This window comes from Melozone crissalis, unplaced genomic scaffold (genome assembly GCF_028551555.1).
Source record: "Melozone crissalis strain CALT ecotype California unplaced genomic scaffold, PUWL_Pcris_2 ptg000559l_1, whole genome shotgun sequence".
NCBI lineage: Eukaryota > Metazoa > Chordata > Aves > Passeriformes > Passerellidae > Melozone > Melozone crissalis.
Window position 1 is genome coordinate 56,994 of NW_026536253.1, and position 11,837 is coordinate 68,830.

Here is an 11,837-nt window from a genome sequence, read left to right on the forward strand (position 1 = left end):
AATTGTCCCCAAAATAGCGGCGGGCACGGGCGGGGCCCCCCGGTAATTGCGGGGACCGGGCCGGGAATTGCAGGGTGGCGGTGCCAGGGCTGCCCCGCCCGGGCCCCGGCGCTATCGGGGGGCCGCAGGAGCCGCCGAGATAAAACAAACACCGAAAACACCAAAAACAGCAAAAAAACACCAAAAATACCGGGGCGGCGCCCTCGGGACACCGGGACCGCCCGGGACCGCCCGGGACAGCCAAACCCGGCGGGCAGCGCTCGGCGCTTCGGGTGGTTGTTAATTAAAAGCGTCCCGGAATGCGGAGGCGCGGCCGGGATTCCGGCGGCCGGGAGGAGCCGCGGCCGTGCCGCGCTGTCCCGAGCCCCAGAGTCGGGATTTTTGCCGCTTTTGGTGAATTTGTGTCGCAGAGCGGAGCTCGGGGCCAGCCCGGGACCTGCCCCGGGTCCCTCCGGGCCGGGGGTGCCGATCCTGCCCCGGCGGCGCCTCCGGACAACGCCGGGGAATCCCTGCAGGGAATCGGGGAATGCTGTGAGGAGATCCTGTAGGGAATCCTGTCAGGGAATTCCATCGGGGAATGAGGGAATCCTGTCAGGGAATCGGGGAATGCTGTGAGGAGATCATTGCAGGGAATCCTGTCAGGGAATTCTGTCAGGGAATCCTGTCAGGGAATCCTGATAGGGAATCATTGCAGGGAATCCTGTCAGGGAATCAGGGAATTCTGTGAGAAGATCCTGTCGGGAATTCTGTCAGGGAATCCTGTGAGGGAATCATTGCAGGGAATCCCGTCAGGGAATCAGGGAATTCTGTGAGAAGATCCTGTCGGGAATTCTGTCAGGCAATCCTGTGAGGGAATCATTGCAGGGAATCCTGTCAGGGAATTCTGTGAGGGAATTCTTTTAGGGAATTCTGTCAGGGAGTCAGGGAATTCTGTCAGGGAATTCTGTGAGGGAATTCTTTTAGGGAATTCTGTCAGGGAGTCAGGGAATCCTGTCAGGGAATTCTTTCAGGGAATCATTGCAGGGAATCCTGTCAGGGAATCAGGGAATCCCGTCAGGGAATTCTTTTAGGGAATTCTGTTAGGGAATTCTGACAGGGAATCGTGTTAGGGAATTCCTGTTAGGGAATCCTGTCGGGGAATCCTTCCAGGCAGACATTGCAGGGAATGCTGTCGGGAATTCCTTTCGGGATTCCTTTCCCCCTCCCCAGCCCGGCACTCTCCGGCTCCCCCCGGACATTTCCCCGCCCTGGGGCCGCTCCGAGCGGGACAATCCAAGGGCGGGGGGGGAATTGCCCGGGGGCTCCTGCGGCTTCCACCGGGACCCAGCGGGGCAAAACCATCCCGGGATCCCCCCGAACCCACCCCGGGATTATTCTGGACCCATATCGGGATTATCCCGGATCCATCCCAGACCCATCCTGGCATTACTCCGGATCCATCCCGGACCCCTCCCAGACCCATCCCGGACCCATCCCGGGCTCATCCCGGACCCCTCCCGGGATTATCTCGGATCCATCCGGGACCACCCCGAGATTACCCCCGATCCATCCCGGACCCATCCCGGGCTCATCCCGGACCCATCCCGGGATTTTCCTGGATCCATCCCAGACCCATCCGGGCACCCACGGGAGCCGTTCCCAGTCCCGGGACAGAAACCGGAGCCGTTCCCATCCCGGGACAGAAACCGGAGCCGTTCCCAGTCCCGGGACAGAAACCGGAGCCGTTCCCATCCCGGGACAGAAACCGGAGCCGTTCCCATCCGGGACAGAAACCGGAGCCGTTCCCAGCCCCGCTGGCTCCAGGTTTGTCCCGGATTTTGGGATCGCGGCAGCTCCGCCGCCCTCTCCCGGCTCCGCCTCCCCAAAACGTGGCTCGGGTTAAATCCCAAATTCTGGGTTAAATCCCAAATTCTCGGGTTAAATCCCAAATTCTAGGGAAGAAATTCCCAGGAAAAGTGTGCAGCTTTGGGGGTGCCGATCCCGGGCTTCTCCGAGGAGTAAAATGGGAAAAGCAGCAAAATAAAATGGGAAAAAAGCAAAATAAATGGAAAAAAAAAAAAAAAAAGAAAAATAAACGGGGACAATAAGGCAAAGTAAAGTGGGAAAATAAAGCAAAATAAAATATGGGGAAAGCAAAATAAAATGGGGAAAAGGAAAATAAAACGGGGGAAAAAGCAGCAAAATAAAATAGGAGAAGAAAGCAAAATGAAGCAGAAAATAAAGCAGAATTGACAGGTGCAGAAGGGAGGGAACACCCGGACAAACCCCTTGGAGTTTCCCATCCCTGTGGAATTCCGTGTGTGCAGCAAAAATGGAAAATGGAAGGATGAAATGGAATTTAATTTTTGGAAATTAAATTAAAATTTTTGGAAATTAAATCCATTTCCAAAAATGGAAATCGAAGGATTAAAAAACCACAACAAACCCCGGCCTCGAATTTCCTGCCCTTTAAACCAAATTTTCCCCGTTTTCCCGCATTTTTTATTCTTTGGCAAGGATCCCAGCATCTCACAGACCGGCAAGAGGGGTTGGAATTTTTAATCTTCTTCCACAGAAAGGAAGTTCATAAATTCTCAGAAAGATCCGATACAGAGCGGAGCTGAAGAGCAGGAAAAAAAGGAAAAAAAAAACCATCCCAGATCCTGGAATCCTTGGAAGAGCGGCCTGGAACGCTGGAGGATTTATTGAGGAGGGAAAAATGGCTTTGGAAAACCTGGAACAGAGATTATTGATCGCTCATTCTGGGGGTTTTCAGCGTTTAAAAATCGGATTATTCCGGATTATCCTGAGCAGGGAATTGCGGCACCGCGGGAGGGGAAATGCAGAGAATTCCAGGGAATTTCAGCCTTGGGAATTCAGGATTGGAATTTTTTCCTGCCGGGGGGGGTGGGGGTGGGGATATTTAAATTCCTCCGGGATTTAAATATCCTGGAGGAAATGGTTTAAAAAAAATGGCATTTCTTTCATCAGGAGGGGCTTTCGGCTCAGCCAAAAACGAGGGGTTTGGGCCCAAAACGGCCCCGAAATTTCCGATGTTATGGAAAACCCAACCCAGCTTTGTCCTGGGGGGAGAGTTCCGCCTTTCCTGGCCGAAAATGAATCCCAAAATCCACGAGCAGGGCAGAGCTCCCTGTGGGAACCCCGGGTTTGGTGGGATCGGGGTGGGAAAGTGGCACAAAAAGGAGAAATTCCCAAGAATTTCCTAGGAATTCCCAGGAATTCGGGGTTTGCTGGGCCCTGCTCTGGCAGGGGGAGAGAATTCCTGGATCCAGGGGGAGAAAACCCAACCTGAGGGTCCCGAGGGACCCCAGCCCTCGGAATGGGGCAATTCCCATGGGAGCGGCTCCAGCTCCCCACGCTGGACCTGGGTTTGCCCAAAATCCCCAATTCTGGCCCCAAAAACCATCCTGGATTCCTGGGATGGAGCTGCCCGGGAACAGCCGGGGCTGTGGGACAGCTCCATCCCAAAATGTCCCAAAAAAACGGGCAGGAATTGCGGGAATTCTGGAAATTCCCTGTCCCTGATCCCACTGCATTCCCCTCTCCAGAAATTCCCAAATTTCCTGAATTCCCTGATCCCACTGCATTCCCCTCTCCAGAAATTCCCAAATTTCCTGAATTCCCTGATCCCACTGCATTCCTCCCTCAGGAATTCCAGAAATTCCAGAATTCCTTGATCCACTGCATTCCTCTTTATAGGAATTCCCAAATTTCCCGAATTCCCTGATCCCACTGCATTCCCCTTCCAGGAATTCCCAAATTTCTTGATCTTACGGCATTCCCCTCTCAGGAATTCCCAAATTTCCTGAATTCCCTGATCCCACTGCATTCCTCTCTCAGGAATTCCAGAAATTCCCGAATTCCCTGATCCCACTGCATTCCTCTCTATAGGAATTCCCAAATTTCCTGAATTCCCTGATCCCACTGCATTCCCCTCAGGAATCCCAGGAATTCCCGAAATCCGGAGATTCATCGGAGCCTTCGCCTCCCCCTGCTGGCAGATCCCGCTCTGTCCCAGACCTCCCATTCCCAAATTTCCCCAATTTGCAGGACAGAATTTCCCTTTTTCCCTGGATCTCCCATTCCCAAATTTCCCCAATTTGCAGGACAGAATCTCCCTTTTTCCCCGGATCTCCCATTCCCAAATTTCCCCAATTTTCAGGACAGAATCTCTCTTTTTTCCTGAACCTCCCATTCCCAAATTTCCCCAATTCGCAGGCAAAATCTCCCTTTTTTCCTGAACCTCCCATTCCCAAATTTCCCCAATTTTCAGGACAGAATCCCCCTCCCAATCCAATTCCCGTCCATCCAATCCTGGATCCGCATCCAGCAGGAACATCTGACCCCGACAGCTGAAGAGAAAACGGGGAAAAGGGAAAGAAAATTCAAAAAACCCAAACAAAAATAACCCCAAAAAAGCCCTAAAAAAATAAATTAAATCCAGAAATTTCCACAGGATTTTGGGGTGAATTTTCCAGAGACCTCTGGGGTTTTTTTTTCTCCTCTCTTCTCCGAAGCACCTTGGAGTCCTGGGGTTGGGGAATTTGGGAAAAGCATCTTTGAGGAATCACATTGGGGCTGATTATAAAAATTTCTCTATTGTACAACAGAGGTGCAGCTACACTGAAAAAAATTACACCGTTTATGGAAATACAATTATTATTATTATTATTATCATCATCATCATCAATTTTTTTTTTTTTTGGCTTTTTTTTTTGTTTTAGAAACAGACTCTACTAAATAGGATCTATACAAAAAACCTCTAAAATAATTTCTGTAGTAAAATAAAGAAGTGTGTTAGGAGAGCTACACAAAAACAACGGGAGGGGGGAGGGGATATGATTTTTTTTTTTTTTTTTTTTTTTTTGCTTTTTTCCTTCTTTTTTTTTGCTTTTCTGGGTGAACGCTCCAAGCTCGGGGTGCTGAAAGGAATCATTACGTACACAGTGATCATTAATGCTCTGTATTAATTAACTCACAGCCTTTCCCATTAGTACAAAGGGCCCGGGCCCGCCTCCTCTTTGAGGAGAGGGCCGGGATATAAAAGCCAAGCAAACCTCGTCAGCTGATATGAAATTAGAAAATCCCACCGGGCTCGGCGGCCGGCGTTTAGAAAAGTCACCGGGAAAACACAAATTGGGCATTTCAGTCCTGGGGGGTCCTCGAGAGGGGGGACCTGGGGGGCAAAAAGGGGGCAGAGCTGGGCCAGGAGAGGGGTGGGAGGTGGGAGGGGGTCCCAGGGCCGGAATGGATCCCGGAGCTGGAACCCAGAGCCGGAATGGATCCCAGAGCTGGAACACAGAGCCAGAATGGATCCCGGAGCTGGAACCCAGGGCCGGAATGGATCCCGGAGCTGGAACACAGAGCCAGAATGGATCCCGGAGCTGGAACCCAGAGTCAGAATGGATCCTGGAGCTGGAACACAGAGCCAGAATGGATCCTGGAGCTGGAACCCAGAGCCGGAATGGATCCCAGATCCCAGAGCCGGAACGGATCCCAGAGCTGGATCCCAGAGCCAGAATGGATCCAGAGCTGGAACACAGATCCCAGATCCAGAATGGATCCCAGAGCTGGAACCCAGAGCCGGAATGGATCCCAGATCCCAGAGCAGGAATGGATCCCGGAGCAGGAATGGATCCCAGAGCTGGAACCCAGATCCAGAATGGATCCCAGATCCCAGAGCAGGAATGGATCCCAGAGCTGGATCCCAGAGCCGGAATGGATCCCAGATCCCAGAGCCGGAATGGATCCCAGAGCCGGAATGGATCCCGGAGCTGGATCCCAGATCCCAGACCCAGATTGGATCCCAGAGCCAGATTGGAGCCCAAAGCTGGAACCCAGATCCCAGAGCCAGATTGGATCTCAAACCCAGACCGGATCCCAGAGTTGGATCCTGAATCCCAGAGCCAGATCCCAGAACTGGATCCAAGACCCAGATCCTGGATCCCAGAGCCGGAATGGAACGCAGAGCTGGAACCCAGATCCCAGAGCCCGACTGGATACCAGAGCCAGAATGGATCCCAGAGCTGGAACCTGAATCCCAGACCCAGATTGGATCCCAGATCCCAGAGCTGGATCCCAGACCCAGATTGGATCGCAAAGCTGGGTCCTGGATCCCAAATCCGGATCCCAAGCATGGTATGGGGTTGCAGAAGGGCAGATCCCATCCTGGATCCCGGATCCCAAGCCCAGATCCCATCCTGGATCCCGGATCCCAGGCCCAGATCCCATCCTGGATCCCGGATCCCAGGCCCAGGTCCCATCCTGGATCCCGGATCCCAGGCCCAGATCCCATCCTGGATCCCAGGCCCAGATCCCATCCTGGATCCCGGATCCCAAGCCCAGATCCCAATCCCGGATCCCAGGCCCAGATCCCATCCTGGATTCTGGATCCCAGACCCAGATCCCATCCTGGATCCCGGATCCCAGGCCCAGATCCCAGATCCAGATCCCAATCCCGGATCCCAGGCCCAGGTCCCATCCTGGATCCCGGATCCCAGATCCAGATCCCAATCCCGGATCCCAGACCCAGGTCCCATCCTGGATCCCGGATCCCAGATCCAGATCCCAATCCCGGATCCCAGACCCAGATCCCATCCTGGATCCCAGGCCCAGGTCCCATCCTGGATCCCAGACCCACACCCCAGTCCTGATCCCACCCCGTGTCCGTGTGGCTGCGCCAGCCCGGCCTCGTCCAGGTGTGCCCGTGGTGGTTCCGGGGCTCCGTCCCACCCCAGATCCCAAACCCTGACCCCAAGCACGAAGTGGGGCGGCAGGAGAGCAGATCCAGGATCCCAAACCTGGACCCCAGGTCCCTGAGCCCAGCCCGTGTCCGTGTGGCTGTGCCAGGCTGGGCTCACCCAGGTGCCACAGGAAGCCCTTGCTGTGGTTCAGGGTCTCGATGCCATCCCAGAGCCCAAACCTGGACCCCAGAGCCCGACCCCGCGCCAGCCCCTGATGCCAGAGGGGCTGTGCCAGGCTGGCCTTGTCCAGGTGCTGCAGGAAGCCGTGCCCACGGCCATGCCAGTCCAATCCCATCCCAGATCCCATCCCAGATCCCAAACCTGGATCCCAGGCGCCAGCTGTTGTCAGTGTGGCGGTGCCAGGCTGGTCTCATCCAGGTGCTACAGGAAGCCGTGCCCAAGTCCAATCCCATGCCAGATCCCAAACCTGGATCGCAGCTCCCACACCTGGATCCCAGCTCCCCAACCTGGGTGCCAGCTCCCATTCTGGGTGCCAGCTCCCACACCTGGGTGCCAGCTCCCATTCTGGGTGCCAGCTCCCACACCTGGGTGCCAGCTCCCATTCTGGGTGCCAGCTCCCCAACCTGGGTGCCAGCTCCCCAACCTGGGTGCCAGCTCCCATTCTGGGTGCCAGCTCCCCAACCTGGGTGCCAGCTCCCATTCTGGGTGCCAGCTCTCACACCTGGGTGCCAGCTCCCCAACCTGGGTGCCAGCTCCCATTCTGGGTGCCAGCTCCCACACCTGGATGCCAGCTCTCACACCTGGGTGCCAGCTCCCATTCTGGGTGCCAGCTCCCACACCTGGGTGCCAGCTGGTGTCAGCGCAGCTGTGCCAGGCTGGTCCTGTCCAGGCACCACAGGAAGCCATGCCCATGACCACGGTGGTCCAATTTCATGCCTGATCCAATCCCAGACCCCATCCCAGCTCCCAAACCTGGATCTCAGGTGCCAGCCGCTGTCAGTGCGGCTGTCCCGGGCTGCCCTCACCCAGGTGCCGCAGGAAGCCGTGCCCACGCCCGTGCCCGTGCTCACAGCAGCTCAATCCCCTCCCAGCTCCCCTCCCAGCTCCCAAACCTGGATGCCAGGTGCCAGGTGCCGGGCGGCGTCAGTGCGGCTGCGCGGGGCCGCCCTTGTCCAGGTGCCGCAGGAACCCGTCCCCGCCGTGCCCGTGCCCGTGCCCGTGCCCGTGGCCGTGCCCGCGGTGGTTCAGCGGCTCGCTCTTGAACAGGGCGGGCGGCGGCGGCAGGTGCGGCACGGGGGGCACGGGCAGGTGCTGCTGCTGCTGCTGCTGCTGCCCGTGGTGGTGCCCGTGGTGGTGCCCGTGCGGCGGCAGCGCCAGCGCCCCGTAGGGGTGCGGCACGGGGCGCGGCGGCGCCGCCGGGCCCAGCGCCAGCCCCAGCGCGGCGCCCGCGGCCGGAGGGGCCGGGCAGGGCGCGGGCAGCGCCGCGGCGGCGCCGGCGGGGCCGGGGCTGGTGCCGGGGCTGGTGACGCGGAAACATTTCTCCTTGTGCGCCTTGAGCATGTTGGAGAAGCGGAAGCGCTGCCCGCACACGTCGCACGGGTACGGCTTCTCGCCCGTGTGCGTGCGCCGGTGCCGCTTCATGTTGGGCCGGCTCGTGAAGCTCTTGCCGCAGATCTCGCAGATGAACGGCTTCTCTCCTGCCGGGGACACGCGGGGACGGGGGGTCAGGGATCCTGGGAACCCCCCTGGGACATGGAGGGACCCCTGAAAAAATCACCTCAGACCTGGGAGAACCTCCCTGAGCCATGGAGAACCACCTGGGATAATCACCTGAGCCATGGAGAACCTTCCGAGCTATGGAGAACCCCCTGAGCCATGGAGAACCACGGGAAAAATCACCTGAGCCATGGAGAACCCCCTGAGCCATGGAGAACCCCCTGAGCCATGGAGAGTCCCCTGGGAAAATCACCTGAGCCATGGAGAACCCTCTGAAAAAATCACCTCAGACCTGGGAGAACCCCTGAGCCATGGAGAACCACTGGAAAAATCACCTGAGCCATGGAAAACACACTGGAGAAGTCCCCTGATCCATGGAGAACCCCTGAGCCATGGAGAACCACCTGGGAAAATCACCTGAGCTCTGGGAAAATCACCTGAGCCATGGGAGAACCACCCTGAGCCATGGAGAACCACTGGAAAAATCACCTGAGCCATGGAGAACCCCCTGAGAAAATCACCTGAGCCACGGAGAACACCCTGGAAAAATCACCTGATCCATGGAGAACCCCTGAGCCATGGAGAACCACCTGGGAAAAACACCTGAGCCATGGGAGAACCCCCTGAGACTTAGAGAACCCCGTGAAAATATCACCTGATCCATGGAGAACCCCCAGAGCTATGGGGAATCCTGGAAAAATCACCTGAGCCCTGGGAAAGACCACTGCCTTTGGGGATCAATGGAGGTTTAGGAAATTTTGGCCCGCCTCAGGGTTTGGAGCCAAAGGCTCTGAAATCCTGGCTCAGTCTGGGTTTAGGGCTAAAAGGCTCTGAAATCCTGGCTCAGTTCAGGTTTAGGGCTAAAAGGCTCTGAAATCCTGGCTCAGTTCGGGTTTAGGGCTAAAGGCTCTGAAATCCTGGCTCAGTTCAGGTTTAGGGCTAAAAGGCTCTGAAATCCTGGCTCAGTTCGGGTTTAGGGCCAAAAGGCTCTGAAATCCTGGCTCAGTTTGGGTTTAGGGCTAAAAGGCTCTGAAATCCTGGCTCAGTTCAGGTTTAGGGCTAAAAGGCTCTGAAATCCTGGCTCAGTCTGGGTTTAGGGCTAAAAGGCTCTGAAATCCTGGCTCAGTTCGGGTTTAGGGCTAAAAGGCTCTGAAATCCTGGCTCAGTTCGGGTTTAGGGCTAAAAGGCTCTGAAATCCTGGCTCAGTTCAGGTTTAGGGCTAAAAGGCTCTGAAATCCTGGCTCAGTCTGGGTTTAGGGCTAAAAGGCTCTGAAATCCTGGCTCAGTTCAGGTTTAGGGCTAAAAGGCTCTGAAATCCTGGCTCAGTTTGGGTTTAGGGCTAAAAGGCTCTGAAATCCTGGCTCAGTCTGGGTTTAGGGCTAAAAGGCTCTGAAATCCTGGCTCAGTTCAGGTTTAGGGCTAAAAGGCTCTGAAATCCTGGCTCAGTCTGGGTTTAGGGCTAAAAGGCTCTGAAATCCTGGCTTAGTCTGGGTTTAGGGCTAAAAGGCTCTGAAATCCTGGCTCAGTCTGGGTTTAGGGCTAAAAGGCTCTGAAATCCTGGCTCAGTCTGGGTTTGGGGCCAAAAGGCTCTGAAATCCTGGCTCAGTTCAGGGTTTGGGGCCAAAAGGGTCTGAAATCCTGGCTCAGTTTGGGTTTAGGGCTAAAAGGCTCTGAAATCCTGGCTCAGTTTGGGTTTAGGGCTAAAAGGCTCTGAAATCCTGGCTCAGTCTGGGTTTAGGGTTAAAAGGCTCTGAAATCCTGGCTCAGTTCGGGTTTAGGGCTAAAAGGCTCTGAAATCCTGGCTCAGTTCAGGTTTAGGGCTAAAAGGCTCTGAAATCCTGGCTCAGTTCAGGTTTAGGGCTAAAAGGCTCTGAAATCCTGGCTCAGTTCAGGTTTAGGGCTAAAAGGCTCTGAAATCCTGGCTCAGTTCAGGTTTAGGGCTAAAAGGCTCTGAAATCCTGGCTCAGTCTGGGTTTAGGGCTAAAAGGCTCTGAAATCCTGGCTCAGTCTGGGTTTAGGGCTAAAAGGCTCTGAAATCCTGGCTCAGTCTGGGTTTGGGGCCAAAAGGCTCTGAAATCCTGGCTCAGTTCGGGTTTAGGGCTAAAAGGCTCTGAAATCCTGGCTCAGTTCAGGTTTAGGGCTAAAAGGCTCTGAAATCCTGGCTCAGTTCGGGTTTAGGGCTAAAAGGCTCTGAAGTCCTGGCTCAGTTTGGGTTTAGGGCTAAAAGGCTCTGAAATCCTGGCTCAGTTCAGGTTTGGGGCCAAAAGGCTCTGAAATCCTGGCTCAGTTCAGGATTAGGGCTAAAAGGCTCTGAAATCCTGGCTCAGTTCGGGTTTAGGGCTAAAAGGCTCTGAAATCCTGGCTCAGTCTGGGTTTGGGGCCAAAAGGCTCTGAAATCCTGGCTCAGTCAGGGTTTAGGGCTAAAAGGCTCTGAAATCCTGGCTCAGTCAGGGTTTAGGGCTAAAAGGCTCTGAAATCCTGGCTCAGTTCGGGTTTAGGGCTAAAAGGCTCTGAAATCCTGGCTCGGTTCGGGTTTAGGGCTAAAAGGCTCTGAAATCCTGGCTCAGTTCAGGTTTAGGGCTAAAAGGCTCTGAAGTCCTGGCTCAGTTCAGGTTTAGGGCTAAAAGGCTCTGAAATCCTGGCTCAGTTTGGGTTTGGGGCCAAAAGGCTCTGAAATCCTGGCTCAGTTCAGGTTAAGGGCTAAAAGGCTCTGAAGTCCTGGCTCAGTTCAGGTTAAGGGCTAAAAGGCTCTGAAATCCTGGCTCAGTTTGGGTTTAGGGTTAAAAGGCTCTGAAATCCTGGCTCAGTTTGGGTTTAGGGCTAAAAGGCTCTGAAATCCTGGCTCAGTTCAGGTTTAGGGCTAAAAGGGTCTGAAATCCTGGCTCAGTCTGGGTTTAGGGCTAAAAGGCTCTGAAATCCTGGCTCAGTTCAGGTTTAGGGCTAAAAGGCTCTGAAATCCTGGCTCAGTTTGGGTTTAGGGCTAAAAGGCTCTGAAATCCTGGCTCAGTCTGGGTTTAGGGCTAAAAGGCTCTGAAATCCTGGCTCAGTCTGGGTTTAGGGCTAAAAGGCTCTGAAATCCTGGCTCAGTTTGGGTTTAGGGCTAAAAGGCTCTGAAATCCTGGCTCAGTTCAGGTTTAGGGCTAAAAGGCTCTGAAATCCTGGCTCAGTCAGGGTTTAGGGCTAAAAGGCTCTGAAATCCTGGCTCAGTTCGGGTTTAGGCTAAAAGGCTCTGAAATCCTGGCTCAGTTCGGGTTTAGGGCTAAAAGGCTCTGAAATCCTGGCTCAGTTCAGGTTTAGGGCTAAAAGGCTCTGAAATCCTGGCTCAGTTCAGGTTTAGGGCTAAAAGGCTCTGAAATCCTGGCTCAGTCTGGGTTTAGGGCTAAAAGGCTCTGAAATCCTGGCTCAGTTCAGGGTTTG

General features: G+C 54.9%; 1 long non-coding RNA gene across 1 annotated transcript; it reads right to left on the reverse strand.

Annotated features, from left to right (window-relative positions):
- Positions 1 to 6,535: 6,535 nt before the first annotated feature.
- LOC128950369 (uncharacterized) lies at positions 6,536 to 7,685 on the reverse strand. Its single transcript, XR_008484341.1, has 3 exons — positions 7,544 to 7,685; positions 7,328 to 7,347; positions 6,536 to 7,064 (listed from the first exon to the last, which is right to left on the reverse strand). It is a non-coding gene; the product is annotated as an uncharacterized LOC128950369 (long non-coding RNA).
- Between the last annotated feature and the right edge of the window lie 4,152 nt (positions 7,686 to 11,837).